This window comes from Podarcis melisellensis, assembly GCF_964234715.1.
Source record: "Podarcis melisellensis genome assembly, chromosome: 17".
Lineage (NCBI taxonomy): Eukaryota > Metazoa > Chordata > Lepidosauria > Squamata > Lacertidae > Podarcis > Podarcis melisellensis.
The window spans coordinates 6,063,332-6,069,957 of record NC_138534.1 but is presented as its reverse complement, the minus strand read 5'-3'; positions in this window follow the sequence as shown (position 1 = coordinate 6,069,957).

The following is a 6,626-nucleotide window of genomic DNA, read 5'->3' as shown; positions in this document are numbered from 1 at the left end:
GTCTTTAAGCAGAGGCTTGACAACCATATGTCAGGAGTGCTCTGATGGTGTTTCCTGCTTGGCAGGGGGTTGGACTCGATGGCCCTTGGGGTCTCTTACAACTCTATGATTCTATGATTCTATGATTCTATCCTTGTTGGCATTCACAGTATTGTGTACTGCGCACAACCAAAAGAATTACGGACATGGAGATTTAGCTTAGCAGAGAAAGTGCTGAATGTTCAAAGCTGCCTCATGAAGAGTCAGTCTCATGGTCTATGTTCGGGTTGCCATACATGCAGATTTTCCCAGACATTACCGGGTACCGGGATTTCAATGGCGGAAGTGACGTCCTAAATGGTGGAAGTGACGTTCCTAAAATTGTGGGGGTTTTGCATTTTTTCCACCCCACACCCCCGAAAAAGGTCAATGATTTGTTTGTGTCCGGATTTTCACTTCTTGAAATAGGGAAAGCCTGGTCTATCTAGTCCAGTATTGTCTGCTCAGACTGGCAGCAGCTCTCCATGGTCTCCTGCTGTGGCCTTTTATATCACCTGCTACCCAGGATTCTTTTAACCACAAATGCCAGAGACTGAATTTGAGAATTTCTGCTTGCACAGCTCTGCCTCCCAAGCACTGATGGTTCCCTGATTGGTAAATATCCCGTCTGATGTCCAAAGGGCCCTACTTGATAAAAGGAAAAGAAGACTGAACTGGCCTAGAAAGCTTTGCAGCAGTTGGGATTGGCATTCTTGGCACAATGAGACCTTTGAGGTCTTCTCCTGGCAGGGAAGAAGGAGGAGGAGGAGTTTTTTATATCCTGGCCAGGCAGCAAACAAGCAAAATAATAATACAGTGGTACCTCGGGTTAAGTACCGTATTTTTTGCTCTATAAGACTCTCTTTTCCCCTCCTAAAAAGGGGGGGGGAATGTGTGTGTGTCTTATGGAGCGAATGCAGGCTGCGTACCTATCCCAGAAGCCAGAACAGCAAGAGGGATTGATGCTTTCACTGCGCAGTGATCCCTCTTGCTGTTCTGGCTTCTGAGATTCAGAATATTTTTTTTCGTGTTTTCCTCCTCCAAAAACTAGGTGCGTCTTGTGGTCTGGTGCATCTTATAGAGCGAAAAATATGGTACTTAATGCGTTCTGGAGGTCCGTTCTTAACCTGAAACTGTTCTTAACCTGAAGCACCACTTTAGCTAATGGGGCCTCCCGCTGCCACCACACCGCCGGAGCACAATTTCTGTTCTCACCCTGAAGCAAAGTTCTTAACCGAGGTACTATTTCTGGGTTAGCAGAATCTGTAACCTGAAGCGCATGTAACCTGAGGTACCACTGTAATTAAAGCATCTTAAAAACAATTCCATTACAGATGCAGACTGCATAAGATCTCCGCTTGAAAGAGAAAGGTCTTCAGCAGGCACTGGTAAGATCGCAGAGTTGGTGCCTGTCTAATGGGAAGGAATTCCAGGGGACCCGATTCCCAGATTGTGAGGAGCAGATCTCCTGATAAGATGGTGGCTGCAGGAGGCCCTCTCCTGAAGAGCACAGTGATCTGTTTAGGGGGATTTAATGGAAGTGGTCCATAACGGCAATGGAGCAATGTGACACTTTGGATTATAATCATTTCCACTCATACCGTGTGCGTTCAATATGCATCTGAAACTGTACAATCCACCTGCAAGAGGGAGAGAGCAGCAGGCTTAGGGGAAACTCCAAGATTTGCAGAAGTCCAAAAAGCATTAGAGGGAAGGAAAATCCTAAGAGGGGAAACCCCCAATCCCCACCCCATGCAAGCAGCTCAGTGAGGACTGAACACACTCAGCGAACCCAGATTGCTAACTGGTTGTTGCAGGAGGGGGAGATGGAATGGAATGCAGCATCCTAGAGCAGGCTGGCTGAGGATGGAATGGTGTATCCCGGAAGAGGCTGGCTGGAGCCCTGAGCAGAGGTATAAGGCTCTGCAGTACGTTTTGCTGCAGGTCGCACCTGTCTGCAGTCCTGCACCCTTGAGAGCAAGACCCATTGAAAGCAGTAGAATCTTGCTTTTGAGTAAACTTTGAGAGGAGTGGTCTGCATGTACATCATACAATAATAATAGGCAAGGAAGGAGATATAAATGGATGAATAGATAGTGGTGTGTGTGTGTGTGTGTGTGCCAGGCAGATTCCAGCTCTGGAACAGATCTCTTTCAGACCCTGTTTTTAGTGATGAATTAATGCAATTGCTTCTCCCTCATCCCTCCCTCCATGAGTGAAATGGCATCAGAAACAGCTGGCATTTGTGCCGAGTAATTCATAAATTGCGAGAGGAAAGCAGCTGAGCTGGGGCAGTAAAACCTCATCCAGCAGCATGGAGAAATGCTGTACCAAGCTCTGAAAAAGGAGAGCAACTCCCGCTCCTCTAGATCATGTCTCTGTGGTTTTATTAAGGTTGAACCTGATCCTTCCCACAATCCGCCTGCTGGTGCCCCAGCACAGCCTCCTTGTGCTTCCCTTTCAGACTCTCCCTGCCCTTCCTTCCTTCCTTCCTTCCTTTCCTCCACATTAGATCACTGCCCTGCATGACCCCTGGCCTTTCCACCCATGGCCTGCGATCCTGTGTCACAGTGGGGCTTAAAAAGGTAAAGGTAGGTCCATTAGGTCCAGTCGCAAATGATTCTGGGGTTGCGGCGCTCATCTCGCTTTATTGGCCGAGGGAGCCGGCGTACAGCTTCCAGGTCATGTGGCCAACATGACCAAGCCACTTCTGGCAAACCAGAGCAGCGCACGGAAATGCCGTTTACCTTCCCACCAGAGTGGTACCTATTTATCTACTTGCACTTTGACGTGCATTCAAACTACTAGGTTGGCAAGAGCAGGGACCGAGCAATGGGAGCTCACCCCATCGCGGGGATTCGAACCGCCAACCTTCTGATCGGCAAGTCCTAGGCTCTGTGGTTTAACCCACAGCACCACCCGCATCCAAGTAAACATGCAGCAAGAGCAGCAAAAGTGCAGAACCTGGTGCCCTCCAGGACTACAACTCCCAGCATCCCTGGCCAATGGCTATTCTGGCTCAGAGGCTGATGGGAGTTGAAGTCCATCAACATCTGGAGGAAGACACCCTGATGTACAGGATTGTGCTGACAGCTACTCTCAGATCTGCTATAATTCTTCCTGCCCATTATTTATTGGACACCTTCACAGGACATCTGTGGAGCCTCATCCTTTAAATGCAGTTCCCAAATTCCCCCCAATAAACCACTGTTGTTTAGGTTCTTGGCAGACCACTTAATGATTTTTCCGCTTGTTGTTGCAATTGTAATTCACGCTGCCAAGCGTGCTCTGTGAGTTCATCGGAATTCAAACTGCAATGCAATAAAATACAATATAAGAAAGAAAAGAAGCCATAAAAATACAAATAAAAATCAGTATGAATGGGTGATGGTTGTACTGACTCCTGTCTTCACCTACAAAGCCACAGAGACACCAAGGAGCACCTGAATGAAACTCATGGTCCACAGTCTGGAAATGCCGCTTGAAATCCCTCTGCAGCTTCTGCCTTTGGAAAGCCCCTTAACCCAAGACTGCGCTTCACTAACCGAAAGAGCTGAGCAAAAGATGGCCTCCCAAAATTATCCACCTTATTTGTGAGCACTGATATTGGAGGAGCCATTTTGCTGAATTGTTTTTGGTGTGGATGGGTTCCCCAACAATGCAGAGAAGAGTCGTTCCCCCAAAAATAAAATTATGGGGAAATTCTCTTCTTCTGATTTTCCCCCAGCCCTGTTAATACTTGATAGAACTAGCTTGTGGGTTAATACAGGTGGATAAAGGAAGCAAAGGGCAAGAAGAGGAAGACAAGAAGGAGCAGGCACCAAAGACTTCCTTCTATGATGGCTAGGAAAGCCTTCTTGGCCCAAGGCCACTTTCCTTTCTGGGACCGCATGGTGAGGATGGGAGAGGCTATAGGGAAAAATGAGCTGGGCAACAAATGTAAATTTTACCTTTGTACATATCCCTCTCTTGCCTCTCAAGGGAGAAAGTGCAGAGCAGAGCAGGTGTGAAGAGTTTATCTCAGGAGGGTGTGTCTCTTAGGGGAAGTCCCAAGAGTCGAACAGAGGCCCAGGGGTGGGGTGGGAAGCATCTGGACCCCAGTTCCTGTTCTACGATATTAAAATATATTGAGTGGCATCTGTAATCCACAGATTTAGTCTGCATACACATTGTACATTTAAAGCACATTCAACACACATTTCCCACTCTCCAAAAAATGGTTGGAATTGTAGTTCACCTCTCACAGAGCTACAATTCTCAGCACCCTTAACAAAGCACAGTCCCCAGGACTCTTTCCAGGGAGGTGTGCTTTAAATTGTACGGCGTGTCCCAAGTGCCCAAAGCTGTACCCTAAATTGGGGAGAAGTTGGGGACAGGGCATTTCATCCAATATTGTGTGTGTGTGTGTGTGTGTGTGTGTGTGTGTGTGTGCGTGCCTGTGTGCTTTCAGACTCTCCAACCATTTGCAAGGGCTTGAAATGCTGATAAATTTCAGCCCAGTTCTTCAGAAGCCATTGTTGTGGTATTCATCCCCTCCACCTCCTGTCTCTCCCTTTCCGCACTGCCTCCCCACATTGTTCCTCCTACATCACCACACTGCACATGACAACAAACACATTGCTGCAACTTCCACAGATTCCTCTTTTTCACTCAAACTATCTGGCACAGGGAGGCCTCCTCAGCATCGGGCCTGCAGTGATTTATTCCCCTGCAGTGATTTATTCCCCTGCTCTGATCTCAAATAATATCTCCTCTGAAGCAATGATCCAAGCCTCAACCAGGATCATCTTTGACTCTTTAAAGCAGGGGAGAAGAGCCTCAGGTCTGGAAGACAAATGAAGCAGTCCCAGGTGTCTCTATCCACCCCTCTGGTCTCTTCCCAAGCCATGCTCCTCACTCACCTTGCTCTGTGACCTCCTTAAGGGCTTTTTATCAAGCTGCAAGTCTCCTTGTTGTTGTTGTTTAGTCGTGTCCAACTCTTCGTGACCCCATGGACCAGAGCACACCAGGCACTCCTGTCTTCCACTGCCTCCCACAGTTTGGTCAAACTCATGTTAGTAGCTTCGAGAACACTGTCCAACCATCTCGTCCTCTGCCATCCCCTTCTCCTTGTGCCCTCCATCTTTCCCAACATCAGGGTCTTTTCCAGGGAGTCTTCTCTTCTCATGAGGTGGCCAAAGTATTGGAGCCTCAGCTTCAGGATCTGTCTTTCTAGTGAACACTCAGGGCTGATTTCCTTAAGAATTGATAGTTTTGATCTTCTTGCAGTCCATGGCACTCTCAAGAGTCTCCTCCAGCACCATAATTCAAACGTCTCCTAGAACGGGACTAATGCCTTTTGGATGCCTGGATGAAGAGATGTGTCATGGGGTTGGGTTGTGTCTGGCTGGAATATAACATACCTACACAGAAAGAATTGCACCTGTGGATCCATCCACTTTGACCTCTGGCCCTGCACACCTTGGCGTGCTGCACCAGAAAGTTGTCTAGTGAGGGAATGCAGCTTTAAAGCATCGTTTACATCAGGGGGAAAGTAAGTCAGCCCAATCTTAAGAGAGCTTTCAGGTGCTGCTTGCTTGCAGTCAGCCCAGAGATAAATGTGGGCGGAGCACCAGGTGTGTCTCTTACCTTTGTAAGGTAAGCTGCAGTAAAAGTGTCACCTGCTGATTTCTGGACATCAGTGGTGGAGACACAAGTCAAGTCAATTTCCCCACCTTCCTGCAAGATGAAGCGGACCAGTTCAGGACCAGTTTGACCCCTATTTATGTTTCTCCCACTCCCGTTCATACCGATGGTGGATCCCTGTCACCTTTCCTGTTTCTCCTTTCATAAAAACAGGCCAGCCTGTTGGTCTCCAACAGGCAACCTTCGTCATCTCACAGCAGAGAGCAAAACTCAAAGGCCGCGGGCCAGAGAGTGAGAAAGCGAGTGAGCCAAAGAACAGTTTCTAAAGCTATCAGCCGCATCCATCCTTAATCATCTCTCCCTTGCCCAGGGCAGCTCAAGTGAGAGCACTCAGGAGCAGAGAGAGAGAAAGGCAGGGGGAAGAGAAATGGACCAAAACAGTAATCAGAGGTTCAGAGGAACAGGGGCTGGGCAGCCACAGTCTGGAAAGCACAAGGGCCAAGGAGCAAACTCTCTGTCGTCCACCACTTCACATTTCAGCGTGTTGTAGGGATAGGTGAACTTGCCCATTTCAGCTTTTCTCAGTTGTCTCATTTTTCAAATCTTAAGTTCGGTTCTCACCATTTGTATATCAATTTTTGGATTTCTTTTTCATGCCTTCATGAAAATTCAGCCGCATTTCTCCTAAATATGCACATTATCGTTTGCATTTTTCTCCTGGAAAGCTGCACTGCAAAATTTGGAGAAGCGCATATTTGTTTTGAGAAATCTGTAAAGCGGGTGGGTTTTTCTTTAAATGTGAACTCAGTTGATTCCCACCCACCCCCATCCTTAATGTTTGAGTAAACAACTTATTCCTTTTACCTTTCATGCCTTCCAAGGATGTCTTATTCTTATCTAGCAGAATTAAGAAAGTATTTTCAGCTGCACCGCAGGATCCCTTGCAAATGTCACAGAAGACGCATTGCAAGGAACACCAGGCT